This window comes from Musca domestica, unplaced genomic scaffold, assembly GCF_030504385.1.
Source record: "Musca domestica strain aabys unplaced genomic scaffold, Musca_domestica.polishedcontigs.V.1.1 72, whole genome shotgun sequence".
Lineage (NCBI taxonomy): Eukaryota > Metazoa > Arthropoda > Insecta > Diptera > Muscidae > Musca > Musca domestica.
The window spans coordinates 2,706,100-2,733,254 of NW_026712388.1; the positions used below are offsets into that span (position 1 = coordinate 2,706,100).

At 34.9% G+C, this 27,155-nt stretch overlaps 1 long non-coding RNA gene across 4 annotated transcripts in view; it reads left to right on the forward strand.

Annotated features, from left to right (window-relative positions):
• LOC105262501 (myb-like protein P) overlaps nt 1-27,155 on the forward strand; it is a 651,308-nt gene that overhangs the window by 611,954 nt on the left and 12,199 nt on the right. For 3 of the 4 annotated variants that reach the window (XR_009344004.1, XR_009344005.1, XR_009344003.1), the window contains one exon: nt 10,297-10,659. The exons of the other annotated variant lie outside the window; for it this stretch is intronic. This is a non-coding gene — a long non-coding RNA (myb-like protein P). The remainder of the gene's footprint in view (nt 1-10,296; nt 10,660-27,155) is intronic. 4 annotated transcript variants of the gene reach the window in all.

The following is a 27,155-nucleotide window of genomic DNA, read 5'->3' on the forward strand; positions in this document are numbered from 1 at the left end:
CCATTAGATTATCTACTGTCATAACTTCCTAATGATTTCACATTTCATTTATTTTGATGCTTTACTTTTTTTCTTTGAGAAAACCAATTTTTTTTATTACCCTACAATCGATGTAAAGATTTAATGCCAACCAAACATCCCACATACGGTGCTTTTATGATGTCTTTTTTCATTCTTCATTTTTTTTTTTTTTTTGATTATTAATTCACAGCTTGTGAAGATTTCACATGACTTCCTCACTGTTGGCTGACTGGCTGCCTGCCTGACTGACTGTTTGAATTTCAAATATCTTAAAGACAGTTGTGTGTATTTTTTTTATCATTTTTAATTGTTTTTTCTCTGCTTTTGTCGATTCTCTTCTACGGTTTTTTGTGATTTTATTACTCTTCAATTTATTCCAAAATAGAAAAAAATATTGTTGATATCATAAATGTATGTTTATTATTTATAGGTCAAATAGCTCAAATAACAATTTGTATAAGAAGCTTAGATAGGGGGGCTAGAGATTTTTTTCGGCTCTGTAAATATGAATATTGTCAACTTTCTGGGGAGCTTAAAAGAAATATTTTTTCTGTCAATAAAAATATATTGAGCACAAAAAAATATTGAGAATTAATTTAATAATAATGAACGAAATTGTGATTGGAAATTTGATTTTTCGTTGAAAATTGTCAAATTGGTCACGAATTTTTAAGTCGATTCAGTTATATATGTAAGTCTGTATGTTGGAATCAAAATAGATATTCTATTATGTAAAGATTTGAAATTTGCAAAAAAAAGTTCAAAAACACTGGCCAACAAAAAATGTAATTACATGAAAATTACACTGTGCCACACAATTAAATTCAGATAAAGTTAATTAATTAATAAATTGAAAATTGTGACCCTTTTGTGGGTGAGGTTCCAGAAGAGGTTCGTAGAGGTATATATCATCTTCACAACTTATTTTGTGTAAGCAAAACTGTTTGTGGGTGTGGAATTTGAAGAGAGCTTTATGCTTATTTCGCTTTATTTGAGCGTTTTGTTTTTCAAAATTTTGTACCCTATATGGGGGATGTACCAGAAGAAATGGTTCGATCTCTAACATTTTTATAACTGATCTTGTGTGGATGGAAATATTGAGATGTGCTGAGTCTGAATGGAATCGGATGTTAATTTTGTGTCTTTTGAGCTTCATTAATATTCAAAATGTTAACCCTTTGCGGGGAGATATAGGAATAAGAATCACATTTTATTAGAGTTATAATTAACCAAAATTTTGACCCTTTGTGTGTAATTGATGGAGTGGACCGATATTGTCCATTTTAACACCTGACTTAGCCTAGATAAAAACATTAGGATTTGCAAAGTTACAGCAAAATCGGATTATCCTTTCTCTTTCTGTGCAATAAAGAATTTTTTGTTTTTTTTTTTGAAACTTTCGAACTTTTGTGCGACCAGAAGGAGTGGATATTGTCCATCTCCGAACTCGATCTAAGTTTGATAATAATATTGTGATGTACCAAGTTTATGCCACATCGGATACTCGTGCGCAGCAGCCAGACAGACAGACAGACAGACGGACGGACAACGCTAGATCAACTCTAAATATCCTGAAACGGATTTGGTCCACGGTTATATCGTGGAGTCACATTTTGGCCGTATCAAATGATATACAGGGTGAGATAAAAAAAAAACTGCAAAAAAGTCAAACGCCATAATTTTTACATTTTTTTTAAATTTTATTGAATGAAAGGAAAAAATGTCGGAAATAGGATAAAATTTTAGAATTAATTTAGATTTATTCGAATTGGTCACCATTGGCCCGAATTATGGCCTTCAAACGGCCAATGAGAGCGTCACACGCTGCCCGAATGTTGCTCTGCGGTATTTTGCCCCATTCCCGGCGAGGCGCTTGCTTAAGGTGATCGACACTTTGGTATTTTTTAGTGTCAACCTTGCTTTCCAAAATACTCCCGACACAATAGTCCAACGAATTGATATTCGGAGATTTCGGTGGCCATTGTGCGCTGAAAATCAAGCGAGGAACCTCATTTTGTAACCATTCTTGGGTGGCGCGTGCTGAGTCCTGTTGGAATGTACAAGGTCTGCGCCAAATTGTTTACGTGCCCAAGGCTTTAATACATCCTCCGGAATATTTTCGTGATAATATTCGCCATTATTCTGATGTCACCCACGGTCTATTAATGCAAGCGGAGAGCGCCCATCAATTGTTATGGCGGCCCACATCATCACCATTGCCGGCGCTTGAGATCTGGTGGCCAACCGAAGTTGCACATTTTCAGCTGACCTCTTTGGCAAGTAAACAAGATCATTTTGTTTGTTTACAAACTGCTGGACAACAAATGTTTTCTTATCAGAGAAAACCAAATTCGGCAGTTCGCCACTTTCGGCCAATCGAAGTAACTCTTTAGCTCTTTTGAGTCTATTTTCTTTATGTTGCGGTGTAAGTTCTTGCACTTTTTGGAATTTCAATGTCTTTACCCCGAGCTCATTTTTCAATATTTGCCGAATGGAATCTGGCGATACGTTCAGCTCACGAGCCATTTTTCGGCCACTTTGACGCGAGCTTCGATCAAGTCGCTTCTTTATTTTTCGAACCATTTCTCCTAATGTTGCTGTTTTCTTCGATCCACTTCCTTGACGTCGGGCTACGCTACCAGTATTACGGTAACGAGCGATAATACGAGACACAAAAGATTTATTAACATTTAAATGCTGGAGTGCTCCAACGATAGCCACTTGTGGTTTTCCAGCCAAATATAAAGAAATCACGCTTGAATTCCATCCAAATAACTTTTTTTCTGGAAAATTCTCACTAAAATGCTTTTTATAATTCTCACAGCTGTCGGACAAGTGGCTTAGAAATGACAGCAGTCTGAAATTAGTTGCAGTTTTTTTCCTCTCACCCTTTAAGGGGTCTTCCAGAAGTTTCAGAACTTAAACTTTCCAGAAAACGATGTTCCTGCCTTCCAAATTTCACATCAAATGGCTTTGTTGGTCAAAACTATTTTATAATTAAATATTAAAAAAATATTTATTCATTTTCCACAAACATTAAGTCATAAAACTCAAAATTTAAATAATTTTTTTTAATCCCTGAAAAATTCACCAATAAAATCTGATCCAATGTTTTCCTTTTTGACATGGTCTCCAATTACAAAGAATGGCTTTGAGGGGGAACAAAATCAATAAAATCTTTCAAGAGTATTTGAGTCAAGGCATTGAGAAAATTAATGGCATCAATTTCTCTTAAAGGCATTTTAAAGTGGTCTTAATTTCTCTCTCCGTCTCCCTCCCTCTCTTTCTCCCATTTCCCATTCCAATTGAAATGCATTTGGAAAAACAATCAAGCAAACCCAAAAACCTCGAACTCAAATTGATGAACTCTAATTTCATTTCAATAAAAGAGAAAATGAAAAAAATACAAAATTCTAAATCCATAAAGGGCGTCACTTGAAATTTTGAAAAATGATTACAGAGACCGCAACGAATCAAAATAATACAACAAATAAATAAAAATCAACAAAAGGAAAATCCAAATGATATGCTGCTACAATTTTTCGTTTTCGCTTCAAACAAAAGGAAAGTGCAAAGGGAAAATGTTGTAATGTTGCCATTCGTTTTTTTCTCTCGTTTGTGTGTTGGAATACGAAAAAGAAAATAAGGGTTGTTGAACCACAACAACAACAATTTCCATGATACTGTTCCAAAAACTCCAATGATATCTGAACTACATAAATATTTCGAACATTTACTTTTGTGTGGCCCGCCCGGCAGCCACTTGAAAATCAAATATGCGGGTGTGCGGACGTAGAACAAATCCAAATACCAGACCAGACGCCAGACCTAATCACATGGAAATGCTGCGGAGCAAAAAAAAGAATTAACCCAATTCGAAGTGTGGTTTTAATTACTCATTTACTACTTCCCTTGCTCTCTCTATCTCCGTTTCCTCCATTTGGAAATCAACCAAACTAATCAACTTGAAGCGAACGAATGAAGTTTTGTATCAAAAGGCCACCAGATGAGACAGCAGCAGCATGCCACAAAAATGTCATGTTGTTTCGTTAAAAAAAAAAACCGTAGCGATAGCTAATCCCTCTGTCAGTCATAAAATACGTTAATGTTCGTCATATTGAGAATTGTTTTCAAATGACATTTTTTAGTTTTACGGGATGAATTCTTAAGTGGGTTTGGTATTAAATATAGATGGGATAGATTTGAAAATCCATCAAAGAAGGAATATTTATGACACAATATTTTTTTCTTGAAATTTCGATGTCCTACATTTTTTGAAACTTAAATGTTGGCTTCCTTATGAAGGAGACCGTAACTTATTCTAATTACTTTGTAGTAAAGAAAATTCATGTACATCGCTCATTAACTCAAAGAGTTCCACAACTCAGAAAAAATTAATTTTGAAACAAACGTATTTTGGAATTTCACTTCCCGAATAAAAATGATTATTTCACAAAATTATTTCATCAGACATCGGTGGTAAGATCAAGCCGGAATTGAAGTATTTAAGAACTTCATAAACTCAATATACTGCTTATACCCTCAGTCATATGGCTAGTTATGCCCTCAGCGACATGACTGCAGGGGGATATATTATTTGATTCGGCCAAAACGTACCTCATCGAAATAACGGATGTAGACCCTAGGTCTCTTTGGACCAAATCCGTTCTAGGACATTTGGAGTCGATCTAGCGATGTCCGTCTGGTGCGCACTATAACCGCATACCGGATACTCCCTGGTGCACTCTCGCAGGGAGTATCCGATTTGGTCCAAACCTGGTACATCGTGATATTATTATCAAACATAGATCGATTTCGGAGATGACCAATATCGGTACACTTCTTCTGATCGAAATTTTCAAAATAATATTTTTCTGCACAGATAGAGAAAGGATAATCCGATTTTGCTCCAACTTTGCAATTGACAATATTTTCATCAGTGCTAGGACACTGATGGACAAAATGGACAATGTCGGTCCACTCCATCAAGTACCTTTCCCACAGAGGCTTAACATTTTGAATAATTCTAGCTCTTATAAATGTGATATAAGATTCCGATTGTCTTCAAATTACACACATCTCAATATTTTTATTAACCCAAGGTCTGGTGTGAAGATTGGTCTTCAAATTTCACCCATCCCATTATTTCTACTAACACAAGATCTGATGTGTAGATGGAATATATCGGTCCGCTTCTTGTGGTAGCTCCCCCACAAACGGTTAAAATTTTGAATATCCAAGAAGCTCATAAATCGCGAAATTAACATCCGATTCCAGTCAGACTTGGCACATCTCAATATTTCTACCAACAGAAGATCTGTTATAAAGATGGAAAAGATCGGACCATTCCTTCTGGTACCTCCCCACAAAGGGTCAAAGTTTTGAATATCCACAACGAGCATAAAATCCAAAATAAGCATCGGGTTCTCTTCATATTTCACACATCCCATTATTTCTACTAATACAATATCTGCTGTGAAGATGGCATATGTCGGTCCTCTCCTTCTGGTACCTCCGTGGGCCGGGTCAAATTTTTGAATATCCATGAAACTCAAAAAACGCGAAATTAACTTCCGATTGCATTCAGACGTAGTATATCTTAATATTTTAATCAACACAAGATCTGTTATAGGGATGATAGAGATCGGGCTTTTTCTTCTGATACCTTCCCCACATAGGGGTTAAGATTTTAAATAACCAAAATGATCATAAAATCAGAAATAAGCGTCCGATTCTCTTTATATTTCACACATCCCATTATTTCTAATAATGGGGTCCCGGATCCAATCCTTCTGGAACCTGTCCCACAAAGGTTCAACATTTTGAATTTCCATGAACGTCATTAAACGCGAAATTAACATTCGATTCCATTTAGACGTTTCATATCTCAATATTTCCATCAACTCAATATCTATTATGAAGATGGTAGTGATCGGACCTCCTCCTCCCCTTCGTAGGTTTCAGGATTTTGAAAAACAAATTGCTCAAAGAAAGCGAAATAAGCATCCACCTCTCTTCACATTTTACACATACAAACATTTTTTCTAACACAAGATCTGCCGTGAAGTTTAGATATATATCTGCGAACCCCTTCTGGTACCACACCCACAAAAAAATCAAATTTTTCAATACTTTTGCGAAACAGGTCAGAGATTCTTTACAACTCGCTATATCTAAGTATTTCTCTTCCAGAGACCCTTAATGTGAAATTTATCGGAATTAATAAATTGATATAAATGTTCTATTTTTTTGTAATTTTGCCCATTAAAATATTTTATCTCCATTAGATGAAGTATGACAATCGAATACTTCGGTCGACTATATCTGGTACCTCATGCACATTTTACCATTTTCTTAAACTATCACATATCTCATATAAAGTGAAGGAAGTAACCATTATAGTCCAAAAGTGGCACGTCGCAATACCTATATCATATTTATTTAGGTCCCATACGAAATGGACAATAATGGCCCATTCCTTCGGAACCTACTCCATAGGGGGTCAAAAATTTGAATAATAACAACAGAAGTCAAAATATATTTAAATAATCGAACATTGGCCAAGGGTATAAAACTGTCGCAAAAACCGACTGACACTTTTCAACTTTTTATTTTTATATTTGAGAATTTCTGGACTTTGGGTTAGTTTTAGACTTTTTATGTATTCTGGAACCTATAGTGGAATTTTATGACAAATAATTTTGTAGAATATTTTGTCTTTTTACGATCCAATTTAAAATGTGTTTTTAACCATTTTTTTTTTTTTTGAAAAAAGAACCAAAAAGCACTTTTTAGTGATTTGTTTGAGTGTTAAAATATCTAGACATAATAATCCTCGCATTGTTATCAGTAATATGACCGAGACACTATATACCTAAAATGAAAGGATATAAGGAGACTTTGTCCGTAAATATAAACATTTTTCGAGGAGGGTGTTACTCTCTCCCGGTATTTAGTCTTACTTTACGATGTAAGCTTCCACAACGCCTATACATGTGTCTTCTATTCTTAGCTGTACTTTTATAATTTTCTCGATTATCCTGTAAATATTTATTTGTGTTGCTCCGTGTATTAGTTCTAAAAGTAGGCACACTTACAGTTATTTGATATTTTAATTATTTTATTGTTCGACCTTTAGTAATGCATCACGCTACCTCAATTTATTTATAACTCTTGGTTATTTTAAGAAACAAATGTCATGTCCCACACACACACCAAAAACAACAACGACAACTTTTGTTCAGAAAATAATTACTTGTATTTTAAATAGAAATATAAATGCTATATATACTCACACATACATTCACACTCATATAAGGCAACTCGTATTACCTTTATTAGGAATCGATGGCCGTAGGCTGGATATTATTGCTCATTAGAAGAAGTAGAACAGCAAAACAACAACAACAGAAAAAAGCTACGAAAAATAAACAAATCTAAACACGATATAAGTTTCCTGGATGTTAAGATGATGCTTCGATACCGAAGTGTGTTTATTTTCTTTTCTTTCGAGCTAATATCAAAAACGAAAAAAATGGCAAATAAGAAAAATAGGAAAAATAAAAAAATTTCGGGTTTTATTCTCACAAGTGGCTTAATAAGTGTGAGAGAATAATGTGTGATATCTTAATAATAATAAATAATAACACATATTTTCAACAATTTGCACTCACACACACATACAATCATACATACAGGGTGAGATAGAAAAAAACTGCAACAAAGTCAAAAGCAATAATTTTTTATTTTTTAAATTTTGTTGAATAAAAGCAAAAAATGTCGAAAATAGCATCAAATTTTAGAATAAGTTAAGATTTGTCCGAATTGGTCACCTTTGGCACGAATTATGGCCTTGAAACGTCCAATGAAACTGTCACACGCTGCCCGAATGTTACTCTGCGGTATTTTGGCCCATTCCCGGCGAAACGCTCGCTTAAGGTGATCGACGCTTTAGTATTATTTAGTGCCAACCTTGCTTTCCAAAAAATACTGCAGACACAATTGTCCAACGGATTGGTATCCGAAAATTTTGGTGGCCATTGTGCGCTGAAAATGAAGCGAGGAACCTCATTTTGTAACCATTCGTGCTAAGTCCTGTTAGAATGTCGAAGGTCTGCGGCCAAAATGTTTGCCTGCCCAAGGCTTTAATACACCCTCCAGAATATTTTCGCCATAATATTCGGTATTTATTCTGATGCCACGGTCGATTTATACGAGCGGGAAGCGACCATCGGCTTTTATGGCGGCCCACAACATCACCATGGCCGGCGCTTGAATTTTGGTGGCCAATCGAAGGTGTAAATTTTCAGCTGACCGACCTCTTTGGCAAGTAAACTCGATCGTTTTGTTTGTTTATTAACTGCTGGACAACGAATGGTTTTCTCATCGGAGAAAACCAAATTCGATAGTTCACCACTTTCGACCAAGTGAAGCAACTCTTTAGCTCTTTTGAGTCTATTTTCTTGCAGTTGCGGTGTAAGTTCTTGCACTTTTTTTGAATTTTAATGGCTTTATCCCGAGCTCATTTTTATACCCTACACCACAAGGTGATCAGAGTATTATGTCTTTGTGCATTTGTTTGTAACAGGCAGAAGGAAATGAGATAGATCCATAGTTCCTTTTGATGATCGCATAAAATCACATTCTGAGTCGATTTATGCATGTCCGTCTGTCCGTTTGTCCATGTATTTTTATAAACAAAGTACAGTTCGCATTTATTGCCCGATCCAGGTGAAATTTTGCACAAATCATTTGTTTGGCCCAAGGACGAACCCTATTGAAATTGGAGATAATCGGTAAGAAATTTAGATATAGCTTCCATATATATTTTCGTCCGATTTGCCTTTTATTGTGCACCAAACGTGTAATATCAGCCCGAATAGTATGGAATTTTGCACATACAACCAAATTAGGCCTGAAAATAAGTATACCAAATTTGATCGAAATCGGTTCAGATATAGCTGTAGCTCCCATATATATTGTTCTTCCGATTTGTTAGTTTTGTCCTCCGCAGCCGTAATATGCACTCTGTAACAACAATATTTGGGGAAATTTATCAAATACTAACTTCGTCCGATTTACCTTGGATTGTGCACAAAACGTCTAATATTTGCCCAAACAGAATGGAATTTGGTACATACGTCCGAATTGCGTCTAGAAGCTAGGATGCCAAATTTGGTAAAGATCGGTTTAGATATAGCTATAGCTCCCATATATATTGTTCATCCGATTTGTTGTATTTGTTACCAACAGCCGTAATATATTTATATTTAGTCCTTTGAACTTTAAGTTATAATGTAGCGTGTATGATCGAATTCTCCCATAAAAACTTTTAATTGTTATGTGGAGCTCTACTAAACTAGCAAAGTGGTATCATAAAGTCGGCCTCGCCCGACTCACACTTGCAAACAATGTAATGAGCTATCACTGGAATAATTTTAACAGCTGTCGGACGAGTGGCTTAGAAATGACAACAGTCTGAAGTTGGTTGCAGCTTTTATATTTCACCCTGTATATGTCCAGGCTTCACATGAACATCGATCCTAAGACAAAATTTCAGATTTCAAGCACTAAACCAAAGTGTTCCAGCTATAGTAAAATTTTGAACAAATAAGTATTTCCAAAATTCCCAACATATCCTGCAGTTGGTTGCAGTTTTTTCATCTCACCCTGTACTCTTATTAAAACATTTTCAATTTCACATTTCAACAAATTAAAATAAACAAATGAACTGGAGATAAAAATATTTTCCAAAAAAATAATCCAATTGAAAATACACCAAAAAATGAAAAGGTGTCAATTAAAAACCAACATTTGAAAGAAAACAAAAGTAATAAATGATATATGATTGGCCTGAAGAATAAATGTTGAAGATTCTAATAAAATATAACACTAAAAAAATGAATAAATAAGATACACATAAATGTCCAAACAAACACACTCATTGAAGTTGTTCAAAAAAATGCATTGAAGACAAAAATTAAAGGAGAATTCTTTAACTAAATTAAAAAAAAAAAATATATAAAAAGAAACAAATTTATAAAATAAAAAAACCTACGACAAAAATTCAAGAGAAATACCTTAACTAAATTATACAAAAAATCAAGTTTATAAAATAAAAAAAATTTACAACGAAAAATATCCAGAGAAATACCTTAACCAAATTAAACGACAAAATAAAAAAAACAAATTTTTTCCAAAAATTCTTTACAAATAAATACAAATTATACTAAAACTAAAATTTCAAATCAACCTTTTCTATTTTTTTTTTTGCAGTTATTCCAGTGTCACCGAATTGAAAACGAATAAAAAAACGACAGAAAACAAATAATTGGATTAAATTGAATTAAAATGAATTTGTTCGACTTCGACGAATCATAGATAGATAGTGAATATACCAAAATACCAAATAGAATGTGAACCATTCTTTAATGAAAAAAAAACAAAAAACGACAAAATAAAATAAAATAAATGAAATTTGTGAAAATTAAAAACCAAGCAGAAAAAATATATATAAAAACGAAATAAAAAATTTTTGTGTATTAAAATAAAACGACAAAAAAAAACCTACAATATCTATAAATACCAGTTCAAGGATTATTATAACATTTAAATAAACGGATTTTCACTTTTGATGTGGTAAGTTGGGGAATAAGTGCTTTAAAGTTTTTGTTTTAGAATATACTATAGGGTTCATATTGAATAGCATAATTTTATTTAATTTGTTGTAGAAATCTTCAAAGTGCGGGGCCCTTAAAAAACATTTCGGTTATAAGTAATTTCTCCAATCTAACATCTATTTGTGCCCCCGAACTTTGAAGATTTTCTAAATGTTGAAAGGGTATATTGCTGCCGTCTGAGATGTCGCAACACAAAATTATATCGATTTTTATTTGAAACAAGTGTGAGAGGCTTTAATGAAGACTCCCGAGAAATAAAGTACCCTTCGGTTAAAAATTCGGAAAATTCAAAAATGATTAGGTTCTCGAAACTTTTATTTGGGCAGCGTTTTCCCACCGCCAACCCCATTTTTGTTATCCGTTTTTTGTCGATTCAAATTCAAAATTTTTGAGTGATTACCACAGACCCGGGACGTTAGCGGCAGACGGCACTGTGGCTTCTTTTCCCACACCCTAAATGGTTATTATTTAGACTTTATACGGAAAATTGAGTTGTTTTTTACCAGTTACGGCCAAATATAAAAATATATCGAAATAACGGACCAAATCCATTTCAGAATTTCGATCTAGGTGTGAGTGTGGCTAGTACGCACGATAACTATCCAAACTTGGAATATCGTAATGTTATTATCAAACTTATATGGAGTTCGGAATATTTTAAAATGTCTGCACGTCTGCCTTAATCAAATAAAGATCGGAAGCTAAAATTTTGCACAGATCATTATTTTATCTGCAGGCAGGTCAAGTTCGAAGATGAGTTATATCGGTCCACGATATCGTATAGCTCCTATATAACGGTAGCCCCTGATATTCGGTACTTGGATGATTGTAGCCAAATAGTTCAATGAAATTGTCTGAAAATCCACAAAAGGAGTTCCTTCTGAGTACTTTACCCCCTGAAAGAGTATTGTCTATGTAAGTCCACGATATCGTATATCCCCCATATAACGGTACCTAATTTTTAGACAATTCCATTGAAAAATTCATACTAAAAATTTTTTTTAGCACATTACTCCCTGGAAGAGAAATGTCTATATAGTTCCACGATTTTGTATAGCCCACATACAACGGCACCCTCCGATATTTTGACGAGTTTAGGGACATTATTTACTGGAGTTGTTTCAAACATCGTATTTAGAATTCGTAATGGGTACTACAGCCTTTGACAAAAAATTGTATGACAGAAAATTGTCTATTCAGGTCCAGGTCTTCGTATATGCCCCATATATCAGTACCTCCATATATTTGGTATATATTTTTTAGGTACAATATTCACCGAAATTGTTTGAGATTTCGTATTTGAAGTTCGTAATAAGTACTACATCCTGTGACAAAAAATTGTATATGCATGTCCAGGTCTATGTATAGCTCCGATATAACGGTACCTCCCTATAATCGGCATTTTTTATGATTTTAGCTACATTTTTTACCGGATTTTTTTTTCAAGTTTCGTATTTGAATATTGTAATGACATATGATAAAATTTACCTATGCAGGTCAACGTCTTCGTATAGACCGCAATATTATGGCTACAATCGGTATTTTTAAGATTTTAACAGAATTTTTAACGGATTTTATTTTTTTGAAAATTTCCAAATTCGTTCCAAATGGTGAATAAGCTGTTTTACTCGTTTACCAAAGCAATAACTAAATTCTATGTGTAAGGCCCTGCAGAATATTGTTAATATGAATCAATTATTAGATATTGCGGTACCCCCAAATATTCGGAATTTGGAATGTTTCAACCTTGAATTTCTACCGAATTTTCTCTCATTGAACCAAAGGTTGATTTTTTAAAGCTATTACAAGTTTTTCGAATGGTCCTACCGTAAAATTCAGAAAAATCCAATATATCTTTATATGTTTTAGTAGTGCGTTTCATAAAATTGAACTGAATTATTTGACGATTAGTTCAATCAAATGTTGACTGCGACTCAAATTGTCCATCTGTTTAGTCAAATATTGGCATACTTTCCCACATTTCGTCCGGTACATCACGAATAAATACTTTAATGTTGTCTTCTAATTCTTCAATTGAAGAGGGCTCTTGTAGACATGAGCTTTAGCGTAATAAGGCAATGTTAAAATTTTCGCCGAACACGCCTCTCAATAAGTCCATTGTTACGCATGGCCCAGTCAGGTTAAAACCACATGTCATAGAATTCAAGCTTTTGCATTTTGGGCAAAACAAGTTGGATATCATCTCACGGTAGCGCTCACCATTTACAGTTACCATTTACAGTTACATTACATATTTGAAGAAGTTCGGTTCAATGATGCCACCGGCCCCATGATCGGTACCAAAATGTGACTTTTTCTGCAATCACAAGTGACTTTCGCAATGCTTCTGGCTCATCTTAACTACAAAATCGACAATTCTGTTTATTTACGCACAGTGAAACAGAACACGAAGCGTTATTGAGCTATTTGAACCAAAACGATGATCGTTAAAAAGTCAAATATTATAGGTGGAATTGCTGGAATTAGGTCAAAAGACCTAAAAAAAATGGACCGACATCGCCCATGATTCTTGGTGTCACCCTACTCTATTTAATTTCAAAGTTTTATCCTCAATTTTGCGATATATACCTTAACATGAGTGTGTATATTTGTGTACTGTTGGGGCTTCCCACATTTTGTCTTTGTTCTTTCTTGGGCGACCTCTATTTCGTGATCCTTGGGGTTCCATTCTTAAGGTATGGTCAATCCATTTCCACTTTCCACGTCCTATTTTATTTTTCAGGGGTTCCTCAAGTTCCATAGGTTATATGTTATTTATGGTGTTAGGTCGGAATACTGTGTATATGATCTAAAGGCACTTGTTGAATACTCTATGTGTTCTTATTTTGGATATATGTGGATTTCTTCATACAACTAACAGTCGTCCGAATAAAGCTCTCGCTTTATTTAATTTTTATCATAATTAAATTTCAATCCGATAACTTTTTATATGATTTCCGCTAATATTATCGGTTCATTTATATTAGTGAAACGTTCAAAGGACGAGCAATTGGATACCTTAGACATGAAATTTTCCATAAAACCACTACTGGTAGAAACATTTCAAATAAGGCGATAAATATATCTTTAACATATTACTACTCTATCGATATGAATGTATCGTTATTTTGTATGATGCATACTTTTAGGCATTCAAAAAAAAATGTAAACAAGCTGTGACCACGACACAGCTAAATGTGAGGCAGGAAAAAATAGTTTCCTGCTGCTACATAAATAAATTCCTCAACATTTTCTACAAAAATAGCTTCACCAAAAATCTACCCAAAGTACTTAGCGCCATCAAAATATGTGCCAGCTTCTCGGTATTCAATCTTAATGCTGTGCAAAATTTCATACTGTATTATGAGCTTTTAATTATAAGACCCCCTGACCAAATGGGAATCCTTCGTCTTGTAATTATCGTAATTAAATTTAAATTCGAATTCTTTACATATTTTTGATTCAGCTTATTCTTTGCACTCAAAACAAACATAGATCTGAAAAGGCAAGAAAAAATTGCTACATTTTTATAAATTTTGTTTAATTAAAAAAGCGTAAAATTGTAATTAACGAAAAGAAAACAAAAACAACAACTCTTGGCACAATTTTGCCAGCTGACATTTAAGATTTCTAAAATTCCATGAGGAAATAAATTAACTCTTTGCATAATTTAAAATAACACCTTTAATTATATGATTTCGTTTATAAAAAGAAACCGACCAACCGACCGAGCACAGACAGACAATTGGCTGAGAAATGGCCCCAACAGCCGGATGGATGGATGGTCGAAGAGAAGACGAGAAAACAAAAAAACAACAGAACTGAGTCAATTATGTTATTATCGTAGTTTATGATTTATGATGGACGAATGAAAACGTCTCACTCTCTTGATGTTGCTGCCTGATGGTTGGTTGGATGGATGGATGGATGGATGTTGGTCGAGCGGTTGCTTGAACAAAATAAAAAACGACAATTTAGTTGATTACTTATGTTTGTCTCGATGTTTGACTTAATAAATGGATGGATCATTTAATTTCTATAACACTTTTTTTTTATATATAAATGTTGAAAATGTCGAAAAAATATATAAAAATAATTTGTTTAATTTTTTTTTTTTTTTTTTTTTTTTTTGTGAATAACGAACCGAATTTGAAATATGTCTAGAAAGGGTGTTAATAGTTTTTTGATATTTGCTTTTTAAATTAATAAATAAATTAAATTCGATTTTTTGTGATTTTTTTAAAGCGTCTGGTCATTGATAATTTTGTATTTGATACGGTATTTTATCAGAGATATTTGAGGTGTGCTTGAACTGAAGCAGCTGGGAAATACCAGCTAATTTTATAGTGTTTAATTTTCCGATTTTCCAATTTCATACAATCCTTTGATTGCCTACATATTTTTTCAATAACAGTCCTTATACTCTAGAGCCTTAAAGACAACATGTCCGAGTAGCCAGATCTACAGATATTTATATGCGATTGTTCTGAGATCAATAAGGAAATCTCTTTTGACATTTCATATCGAAAGGGAAATTTTGTGTTACAACTCGGAAAAACCGAATAAAAATTCAAAAAAAAAAAAAATAATAATAATAATAATAATAAATAAGTAAAATATTTTCGAACTGAAGCAGTTGGGAAATCACATCCATTTTTATTCTTTAAAATATATGTTTTAAATTAATGAGAACATTTTTTTAAATAAATGAGGATTTATTTTTTAGGACCTGGGGTATACTTTTTCATTCGGCTGGGTACCTTAAGAACTTATACAAGGTGGTGCAACAGTAAACTTACGATGTTTTTGGGCTGTAATTTAAAAAAAATTAAAAACTTTGATTCTTCTTGCGGATTATTTTTATTTGATCCTTAATTTTTTATATTGTGTCGAGAATATGATGTCAAGAAAATGGACGCCGTTTATTGTCACTTGAGCCCTTTTGATGGCATTTTCCATCACTTTGGCCAAAACATCCGGCAATAGGTTCTCACATTCTTGACGAATATTGTCTTTATGAGCCGAAAGAATCTCAGGCTTGTTGACATAAATCCTCGACTTCAAAAAGCCCCACAAAAATAAGTATGGAGCAGTCAAAGCAGGTTATTTTGCTGGCCAGTGCAAATTGCCAAAACGGGAGATTACTCATCCTTCGGCATATCGATTGTGGCACATGCAGTGTGTGCCGTTGCACCGTCCTGTTAGAACCACATGTTTTCCAATTCCAACTCAACAAGTTGCGGCAAAAAGAAGTCGCTGATCATTGCTTTGTAGCGCTCGCCATTCACAATAACCGTTTGACCCGCGCTGTCTTCGAAGAAAAAAGGTCCCATTACTCCTCCAGCGAAAACAGCACACAAAACGGTGACTTTCAGCGGGTGTAATGGATCTTCGTGGGTTACACGCGGATTTCAGCGACCCGGAAGCGAAGATTTTGCTTATTTACGTACCCGCTAAAATGGAAGTGGGCCTCATCAATCATGATTATTTTTGATGAAAAATCACTTTTTTTCTTCTTGGTGGTGATTAAGGATGGCTTGAGCATATGGAGGACAGCAGCTAATAGCTGATGTACCATCTGGAGTTTGCACGGAAACATCTTCAAATCTTGTATCAAAATTCGGTGTAAAGGCCGATGTCGACGGCGCTTCCATGACATCCTCGGCTAAAGTAGCAATATTTTCGGCAAAACGGATAGTCCGAGGTCTGCAACGCTTGGCAGCATATTTTCTTGTGCCAATCTCTTCGAGGCAAACGGCTAAACGTCGCAGTGTTTCTCCAGAAGGCATTGGGCGGCCAGGAAGTTTGCAACGAAATTCAAGTTGTGCCAAAGTCACCAATCGATTATTGGTCAAATAAATGGTCACCCATATTCCGCGTTCTGGAGCAGTGTAGCGTAACATATTTCGCATGCGTTTACTACGAAAAGTAAAAAAGCAGTCCGAGCGAACTTTGAATAGCCTTCACCATTTGGAACGCATTTGGAAATTTTCAAAAAAAAAAAAAAAAAAAACAATACAATTCTGTCAAAATCTCAAAAATAAATATAGGAAGTCACTGTCATATTAGGGTCTATACGAAGACATGGATCAGTATAGGCAACCTTTGTCATAGGCCATTACAATATTTTAACACGAAACTGGAAAAAAAATCCGGCGAATAATGTCGCTAAAATCATCAAAATACGGAGTATAGGGAGGTATCGTTATATGAGGGCTATATGAAAACCTGGACCTACATAGACGATTTTCTCTCACAGGCTGTAGTACCCATTAGAAAATTCAAATACACAATTAGAGACAATTCTGGTGAATAATGTAGCTAAAATCATCAAAAAACGGAATATAGGGAGGTACCGTTATATGGGGTTTATACGATATCTTGGACCTATATAGCCAATACTCTTCCGGGGGGTAATGTACACAGAAGAAACTCCCTCTACAATCATCAAAATACCGAATATCGGGAGGTACCGTTATATGGGGGCTATATGAGTAAATTTCGAATATTATCGCGAAAATAGTCTGGAGGGTGTATTATAGCCTTAGGCAGACCTTGGACATTCCAACAGTACTCAACACCATCATACTTAGCACGCGCCACCCAAGAATGGTTACAACATTAATTACCTCGCTTCATTTCCAGGGCACAATGGCCACCAAAATCTCCGGATACCAATCCGTTAGACTATTGTGTCTGGAGTATTTGGGAAAGCAATGTTGGCACTAAAAAATACCAAAGTGTCTATCAACTCAAGCAAGCGCTTCGCGGGGAAAGAGCAACATTCGGGCAGTGTGTGACGGTTTCATTGGCCGTTTGAAGGCCATAAATCGTGCCAAATCGAAACTTATTTTAAAAATTAATGCCTTTTTCGACATTTTTTGCTTTCATTCAATAAAATTCAAAAAAAAAAAAAAATGTAAAAATTATGGCGTTTGAGTTCATTGCGGTTTTTTATCTCACCCTGTATGGTGGAGGGAATAAAATGTCAAAACAGAACTGACATTGGGGGCAATCGTAAAATGTATATATTTGGACATTAATGAATGGATATTATTTTTTATTACGGAAAATTATTTTTTCACTGGGAGTTACCTTTTCCGAATATTTTGAATTAAGTCATTTATTCCACAGTCCCTCATTGTTTCCTGATTCTTAAAACCGAATACCCCATCTCTGAGATTCATTTTTCACACTTTCACTTAACATGAAAATTTCTTCATTTCCTTCGAAATGTCTTTCAACTGCGGTTATAAACTATTTGGGTTATCGCTTTAATTTTTTTTCTAATTTTTTATGTTAATTGTGCGATGAGTGTAATTATATTTTCTTTTTCTTAAATAAATTTTAAAAATAATTTGGTTGTCATTTACTTACATGAAAGACTCACTATCATCTTTTCCCCTAAAAAAAATAAAAAACGGAAGAGATAACGAAATCGTATAATGGCTATAAATTGTACTCATTTTTTACTACCTGTGTGAGTCTGTTTGTGCTCGGGTTTTTTATGACGGCGAAAAAACAAAAAGAAGAAACTTTAAGATATTCATACAATTTTTATTTAACAAATAATAATAATAATAATGATTTCATTTTCAAAAGCATCAAAGAAGTTAAATGACATACTTAATGTCCAGCAAATGTTGCAAAATTTCGGAAATGAGTAATGGTGGTTTTGTCTTTTAAAGTTGTAGTTGTTGTTGGTTTTTTGTTTGTCTTAAATAAACAATTTTTGTGACTTAATGACAATGGGAATGTTTTAATGAATGAATGTTCAAATGGCGGTTAATTACCAAAAAAAAAAATAAAAACTGAATTTACTTTTTGGAATAAAGTGAATTTTTATTTTTAAGTGGTTTTGAACATTTCATTGGCTTCATGATGAGGGAAGAGATATTTCCTTTCATTTGGCGGGGTAAGATTAATTTTCCCTAGTTTCCCTCTTATTCTTAGATTTGTCAACAGAAAGCATGAACATATCTCCGGAAGACTTTAACAAGCAAGTCCTCAAAAAAACAAGGAAAATATCCTCATAGAGGTATTAACAATTATATAAATTATATAATTATGAATTTTTTGGCCTTTAACAATTCTTAAAACCTAAAATATTAGGAGGTCTTTAAAATATCTCCTTAACAATTCAGTATAATATCTCCTGAATGACTCGAAAAAAACTTCTTATTTTTTAAACATCAGAAAAATTCTTACTATAATTTCCAAAAATCCACTAAAATTTTCCTGGAGATCCTTAAAATTTGAGGAAATTTTTCCTGGATTTCTGGGAATAATAATAAGGATATTGCTGATTGGAATCTGCCTACTGGAATATTGAAAACCAGGATTTATGGCATGGCATTGAGGTAAACATTTATAAGAGTAAAAAATAAGAAAAAAGGTTTTATGGAATTTCATACTTAACACTGTGCAACACAAAAAACATCTACGGGGGAAATCGAGCGGATTATAAAAGATTTAAAAGAAGGATTATAAAAGAAGATAAAAGAGAACACAGTGTATGGGCGTTTTGAATGTTGGCATCGAAAAGTAACCACATGAGAGGGGGCAAGTTGCCCCTTCTTCCGCACATTTGGAAATTTTCGGATTAAGATTTTCGGAATCCGTTAAATGAAATCAGTCGGTATATTTTGACTTCATAGAAGAGGTTCCGAAGGAGTGGGCCAATATTTTCCATTTCGTATCTGATATAAGCCTGATAAAAATATAAAAACTTATCAGATTTGTATTTTATATCAACTACTTGCTTCACTTTAAATGAGATATATGATAATATTTCAAAAAGTTCGCATTTTATGAGAGATAAAATTCTTTAAAATTTTGACCCGTTGAGGGGGAGATGCCAGAAGGAGTAGTCCGATATTGTCCATCTTCACAACACATCTTCCCGTTTTATGTGCTTGATGGTAATTTGTTGACCCTTTATGGGAGAGGTACTAGAAAGAGTGGTCCATTCAATCCGTTTTTCATACCAGGCCTTCTGTTAGTGGAAACATTAAAATGCGCAAAATTTTGAAGATAATTGGACACTTAGTTCAAATTTTATAAAATTCCACGCACCTATTGAAAATGTGGACCCATTTGAGAGATGGTGGAGTGGGGGGGTACAAGAAAGAGTGATCCCATATCTACCATCTTCCAGATCTTGCTTCAGTAGAAGTATTGAGATGTACGAAATTCGAAAAGAATCGTTGGCGTTTTATGAGCTTCATAGTTATCAAAAACGTTGACCCTTTGTGGGAAGGTATCAGAAGGAATGGTCCCTTCTCCATATTCTTTATAAAATATTCTGTGTTGCTAGAAAAATTCAGATGTGCCAAGTCCAAATGGAATTGGATGTTAATTACGTGTTTTATGAGCTTCATGGTTGTTCAAAAATTTGACCCTTTGTGGGGGAGGTTCCAGAAGCAGTGTACCGATATATTCCATCTTAACACCAGAGCTTGGGCTAATAAAAATATTGGGATGTGTGAAATTTGAAGACAATCGGACTCTTACATCACATTTTATAAGAGTTATATTTATTCAAAATTTTTGACCCTTGGGGAGGTACTTGATGGAGTGGACCGATATTGTCCATTTTCGCACCTGCCCTAGCACTGATGCAAATATTAGGATTTGCAAAGTTGGAGCAAAATCGGATTATCCTTTCACTTTGCAGTAAAATATTTTCTTTGAAAACTTTGACCTTTTGTGGGGGAGGTAGTAGAAGAAGTGGACCGATATTGCCCATCTCCGAAGTCGATCTAAGTTTGATAGTAATATTACGATGTTCCAAGTTTGCATCAAATCGGATACTCCCTTCGAGAGTTATCGTGCGCACCAGCCAGACAGACAGACGTACGGACGGACATCGCTAGATCGGCTCCAAATGTCCTGAAATGGATTTGGTCCAAAGAGACCCTGGGTCCAAAACCGTTATTTCTACTAGGCACGTTTTCGCCGTATTAAATGATATATATCCTCTCTTGCCGTAGATAATAAGTATAATATAATAAGTATCTCCTCCTAAAAGTCTCGAATAATCATTTCATAAACGTTAGTAAAAATCTCTAAAACATGTTTAGAAATACAGGTCAGTATCTATACGACCAGAGGTTTTTTCTGAGGGTGCGTTGGGGAATTCCAGGAAATATCAATTCTCAGCCTCATCATTACAGATTATGACAATTTTTATGTGGGACACTTTCAAACTAAATGGGTTGCTGCTTGCCAGCGTCAGACCGGAAGAGGTAAATAGGCCTCGCTCCTCGAAGTGAAGAAAACTAGTTCCATATAAACGTTGTGATTAAACTGCTTTATCTGATTGGCACGTTTGTGTTCCACTCCTCCTCGACTACCAAAATCGCGGGTAGAGCTTCGGCTCGATCTAGAGTTGTATTATCAACTGTGTTCTGTGACCCATAAAGCAAAGGTGTAATATAATCCTCAACACCTAAACAAGATCGAAGTAGAACCCATTTACCTGATCTTTGACCTGGTATTTGCGAAAAATGGTATTTGCGAGTTACGATCATGCCTGTTTTTTCGCTCGAGCTAGATAGAAAGTCGACTTTACCGACGTTTCGACGTTTAGATTAACCTTTGCTCAAAAACCACGATAACAGATCGACATGACTGTGGTTACAAAAATTCAAAGTTTGCAGCCCTTTGACTTCTCCTGCTCCAATTATCGTTCCTCTGCTACCTCATCAATCTTTTGCCCTACATAATTCACATATTATTTATGCAAAATGAAATTACAAATTATGCGATGTTTTTTTTTGCCCTCCATTCAGGAAATTAGATTAGAAATTAGGATTAGAATTGCAATCGAAAAACCGCAATAACACTCAATTAATGGGCCATTGTTCGCGCTGTAACCACAACAATTTCACAAATGTGTTACATTTCTGATGAAAATCAAAAGTGTATTTAGAGATAATCAGGGCAATAGTTTATTAATTCATTGAAAAAAAAAAAACAGAAATCATAATTGGGAAAAAGTTTATAAATTAACACATGTCCCATGGACATGCAAATTTAATTTGTTTCTAATTAATTGTAACATTTCCGCGAACATGCAAAACTAAATTAAAAATAATTAAACATGCAAATCTAAATGTGGTTTTTCGTTTCGTTTTACAATGAATTGAAGGTTGGAAAAAAAAGAACAACAAATAAATTGGATTAAATTAATTGGAGTTAACATGTTAAGTGCTTGAAGCTTAAAGCTTGAAGTTTGTTATTTTTTCAAGGGAAGTTTTGAGAGGCGTAGTTTTATTTGTCCTACTTCAGTTGAAGGGAAAAGTGGGACAGATCGACTTCCTGCAAAACTCCGACATTACAAAAAATAAAGAAAAACTAATTAAAAAGTATCAGTCGGTTCGGTTAATTAAATATATTTCGACCTCTGTATTGATTATTCAAATTGTTGACTCTCTTTGGAGTAGGATGCGAAGGAGTGAGCCAGTATTGTCCATTTCATAACGTCCATAAATAAATATGATATAAATATTGCGACGTGCAGGTGTGCACTATATCGACTATATTTATATGAATTATGTTATAATTTTTAGAAAATGTTGAAATATGCGAGAGGTACCAGATATAGTGGACCGAAGTATTCCATTTTCACATTTCATCTAAGACAGACAAAAGTAGTGGTATGGACAAAACTACAAGAAAATTGAAGATTTATATCCAATTTTATTCGACATTATAAATTCCATATTCATATCAGGATTCTGGTTGAGAGAAATTTTTAAAGAATCGCCGACTTGTTTCGCACATTATGACAGATATAAGTATTGGAAATTGTGACCCCTTGCAGGTGAGGTACCAGAAGAGATTGGCACATATCTGTCATCTTCACAACAGATTTTGCTTTAACAAAAATGGTTGTATGTGTAAAATTTGAAGAGAGTTGGATGCTTTTCGGCTATAAGTTACTCAAACTTTGCTAATTTCGCGTTTTAGGACCTTCATGAATATTCAATATTTTGACCCTATGTGTGGGAGGACCGATATATCCCATCTTCACAGCAGAGTTTGTGTTAGTAGAAATAATGGGATGTGTGAAATATGAAGAGAATCGGATGCTTATTTTGGCCGGTTTTGGTTATTCAAAATTGTGGGGGAGGTACCAGAAGATTTGGTCCGATCTCTACCATTTTTATAACATATCCTGTGTCGATGGAAATATTGAAATGTACCGAGTCTAAATGGAATCGGATGTTAATTTCGCGTTTTATGAGCTTCATGGACATTCAAAATATTAACCCCTTGTGGGGGAGGTACCATAAATAGTGGACCGATATATCCCATCTTCACAGAAGATCTTCTGTTGGTAGAAATTTTATTTTTTATAGGATTTTATGCTGCTTTTGGTTATTTAACATTTTGAAGAAGAAATGGTCCGAACTCTGCCATATTTGTAACAGACCTTGTATTGATGAAAATATTTAGATGTACCAAGTCTGTAATCGGATATTAATTTCGCGTTTTATGAGCTTCATGGATATTCAAAATGAACCTGTGTGGGGGAGGTGCCAGAAGGAGTGGACCGATATATTCCGTCTTCACACCAGATTTTCTGTTATTAAAAATATTGTGATGTTTGTAATTTCAAGAGATCCGGATACATATTTCGGATTTTACGATCGTTTTGGTAATTCAAAAATTTGACACTTTGTGGGGGAGATACCAGAAGGAATGGTCCGATCTCTATCATCTTTATAACAGACCTTTTTTTGATGGAAATATTGAGATGTACCAAGTCTGAATGGGATCGGCTGTTAATTGGGGCTTCATGAGCTTTTTGGATATTCAAAATGTTGGCCCTCTGTGGGCGAGGTACCAGAAGAAGTGGACCAATATATCCCATCTTCACGGAAGATCTTGTGTTAGGAGATATTCAAAATTTTGAACGTTCGTGGGGGAGGTTGTAGTGGACCGATATACAGGGTGAGATAAAAAGCTGCACAAAGTCAAACGCCATAATTTTTACATTTTTCTTTAATTTTATTGAATGAAAGCAAAAAATATCGGAAATGCCATCATATTTTAGAATAATAATAATTTCAGAATGGTTCGAATTGGTCACCTTTGGCATGAATTTTGGCCTTCAAACGGTCAATGAAACCGTCACACGCTGCCCGAATGTTGCTCTGCGGTATTTCGGTCTATTCCTGGCGAAGCGCTTGCTTGAGGTGATCGGCATCGACTTTCGTATTTTTAGTGCCAACCTTGCTTTACAAAATACTCCAGCGGAGTATACAATAGTCCAATGGATTGGAATCCGGAGATTTTGGTGGCCATTGTGCGCTTGAAATGAAGCGACGAACCTCATTTTGTAACCATTCTTGGTTGACGCGTGGTGATTGCGAGGGTGCTGAGTCCTGTTAGAATGTCCAAGGTCTGCGGCCAAAATGTTTGATGCCCAAAGCCCAAATACACCCTCCAGAATATTTTCACGATAATATTCGGCATTTATTCTAATGCCACGGTCGATTAATACGAGCGGAGAGCGACCATCGGCTGTTATGGCGGCCCACAGCATCACCATGACCGGCGCTTGAGTTCTGGTGGCCAACCGAAGGTGGACATTTTCAGCTGACCTCTTTGGCAAGTAAACACGATCATTTTGTTTGTTTGCAAACTGCTACCCAACCAATGTTTTCTCATCGGAGAAAACCAAATTTGTCAGTTCACCACTTTCGGCCAAGCGAAGCAACTCTTTAGCTCTTTTGAGTCCATTTTCTTTCCGTTGCGGTGTAAGTTCTTGCACTTTTTGGAATTCAATGGCTTATCCCGAGCTTATTTTTCAATATTTGCCGAATGGAATATTGCGATATGTTCAGCTCACGAGCTATTTTTCGGCCACTGCGACGCGGGTTTCGATCAAGTCGCTTCTTTACCTTTCGAACCATTTCCGCTGAATTTGCAAATTTGAAGCAAAATCCGAAAATCTTTTCTCTTTCTGGGCAGTAAAATATTTTCTTAAAATGTCATCCTTTTGTGGGGGAGGTACCGAAAGAAGTGACCGATATTGCTCATCTCCTTACTCCGTCTATGTTTGATAATAATATTACCATGTACCAAATTTGGATGAAATCTTATACTTCCTTCGATCGTTATCGTGCGCAGCAGCCAGACAGGCGGACGGACGGACGGACGGACATCGCTAGATCGACACCAAATGTCCTGAAACGGATGTGGTCCAAAGAGACCTAGGGTCCAAAACTGTTATTTCGATGGGGCACGTTTTTTCCGTATCAAATGATATATACCCTCTCTAGCCATATGGCTTAGCGTATAACTGGCCATATGACTGAGGATATAATAAGAAATGCTACACCCTTTGAAGTTTCTGATAATTAGTTTGAAAATCTGTTACAAACCTTCAAAATGCCTTAAATCGGAAGCTATCTTATTATGGATGGCATATATCAACATTTGTCTATTTAGCTCAGAATCATGGTTTTAAAATTTCTTATAATTCACTTGGAATGTGTCCAATATCTTAAAATTTCTGAAATCAGGAGGTATTTTTTATATGGAGATCCATATCTCAGCATTGATCGAAATAGCTCGAATTCCCTCGAGTAGAAAATTTTAAGATTTCAATTAAAGTTTTCAATTTTACACCAAATATAAGCTCTAGGAACAATCGGAAGCTTCGATCAAACCATATCTCCATTTCAATTTTTACAATCCTAACACCTTTCACCTTTCCGAATCCATTCTACCTACATGCCACTCAATTTATTTATTTAACACCAAAAAAAATTTAAAATAAATAATATCTTAATTTTCCCAAACACCATATCGCCTTTGTACAAACTATCGATAAAGTTGTCAATTTTTTTTTTTTTGATTTTTATCAGGCATTCAAATCTCGTGTGAAAGTAAAAAACAAACAGATCCGAATACACACATACGCTCGCACTTTAAAATAACAACAAATATTTTTCTTCATTAATAAAAATAACATTCGTTAATATCTCTGCCGATGTCATGTCGATGCATTTGTTAATTTTAATCACCGATAGGATTGCTGTAAATCTCCATTGGCATGTCGGTGATAACTGGTCACCGCCAATCGGTCGGGCCCATTGGCTTCGCTTGAAAGCACACACACTCTCACTCTATTAGTGACATTAACTTTTAAAACTGATTAAAAGGCAATTTTAATACGCTAATTAACTTAAAGTTTATTTATTATTAGCCAGTGCTGTGGATGTTGTTGTCAAAGTCATTGATGATATGCTGTGATGTGGCACAGTGTTTCGGAATTGCATAGAAGTGGACCTATCTATGTTAATAAAAGAGTTAAGTAATTGCCTGAAGACTGACAGACATAACGATTTATCAACGCCCCGACGAAATGAATCTTAAAGTTTTTGGTAAGAGTCACTCTTGGTCCGAAGGGGTCGGATAAGTCTGGGTTTTTGGAAATTCCTACTAGATTCGAATAGTATTAAAGGGTGCTAAATACTGTACCTTTTGTATTTGAGGAATATTGAAATTTTGCGCGAGGATCACTCTTGGTCCGAGGGGTTTAGATAAGGCTGGGGTATTAGGAAATTCGTGTTAGAACGGTGCGTAAATTATTCAAAGGTACTAAATATGGTACCCTTTGTATTTGAGGAAACAGCAAAAGTTAGAACTCTTGAATTTGGATAAAGAGTCCATGATGGAGCGTATGATAGATATACCAAAGGATTGTTGGAAAATCGCACTATAAGTGAACGAAAGTTCTAAAATGTACTAGATATGGTACCATTTTGTATCATTTTAACGGTTGGGTCTAAAAACTTAAATTTGGGAATAGGAATCAAGGTTGAGGAGTAGAGTCGATGTAAGAACGTAGTTTTGGAATTATGCATTCATGCATACGAAGAGTACTAAACGGTACTAAATTTAGTACAATTTAAATTTCGAGAAAAGGATGGAGCTGGAATCCTGATGTTTAAAATTAACATTACTGGCGAAGTGTAGCATTGGGATATGGGGAAAGTTTTTAGAAATTTGTACTTATGTGCACGAAAAATACTAAATTGTACTAAATTTGGTACAATTTCGATTTTGGGCAAACCGATAGAGCTGAAATTCTGAAATTAAGAAATAATATTACTATTGGACTGAGGAGAGTAGGTAGTTTTGGAAATTCATACTTATGTGTACGAAATGGCATTAATTTGGTACAATATTAACTTTGGGAGAACCGGTAGATACAGAATCAAGGATGAGGCGTAAATTCGATGTAAGGAGGTAGTTTTGGAAGTTTATACTTATGTATAGGAAGGTACTAAGCCGAACAAAATTTACTACAATTTAAATTTGGAGGAACGAATCGAGCTGGAATCTTGAAATTTTAAACTAACATTACTAGCCGAGTGTAGGATTGGAGGTATGGAGGAAGTCTTCGAAACATGTACTTATGTACAAGAAAAGTAC